Here is an 848-nt window from a genome sequence, read left to right as displayed (position 1 = left end):
AACTACTGAATCATCTCAATGTGTATTTTCCTTCTGAACATTTACTGTCCTTATGTAAAGATTTTTTCCCCTATAATCTATTTAACAAAAAAAAAAAAAAAAAAAACAACCAGCTAACTACATGAAAAATTATCAACCTTAATTATGCGTGTATTTTTAAGTTACTTCTGTAATAACAGTTCCTCAAGGCAGTGGTTTCAGCTTGTGGTAGACAGACTGCAGGGTTAACAGGAAGCAATGCCTGTGAATTACTTCTGTGAAGTCCATCAAAACCACTATGACAGAAGCATTGTCAATAGACTTACTTTTGCTACACAGAAGTCTCCATCTTTACTAGGCGATTTTTAGGTGTCTAGATTTAGTCATGTGGAAAAGTTGAAAACCATTTCTCAAAAAGTTACAGCTGCACTACTATTATTAATTTAACTTGCTTCCAAAGTTACAAGTTGCAGATTGAACCAAAACACAGAATAACCACTATAGCTTATAAAGTTGTTTTGCCAGTTAAGAGCTACTTGAAGGTTACAGGACTGCTTGAACAGCCGTAATCACAATTCCCACTCATTTCATAGACTGATCATGGCTGCTTTGTAATACAGTAAGAATCAAATCCGCGTGCTGCAGTGGCGAGGGCTGACAAGGACAGTCTCAAGCAACCGCCATGTTCTCACCGCTGCTTGCTTCCAACCAGCGCCTCGTTCTGCTCGGGCAATTACAGCATCCGATCAATTGCGCTCAGGCTGCGCGAAGGGCCCGAGTGGGAGACCGCGGGACGGCGAGGGCAGCCCGGTGCTGGAAGCCCTTCCCGCCCGCAGGGCCGCGGCGCCAGACCCCGGAGCCCCCCACCG

Source organism: Aptenodytes forsteri, unplaced genomic scaffold, assembly GCF_000699145.1.
Source record: "Aptenodytes forsteri isolate BGI_AS27 unplaced genomic scaffold, ASM69914v1 Scaffold55, whole genome shotgun sequence".
Lineage (NCBI taxonomy): Eukaryota > Metazoa > Chordata > Aves > Sphenisciformes > Spheniscidae > Aptenodytes > Aptenodytes forsteri.
Note: the sequence above shows the minus strand (reverse complement) of the source record.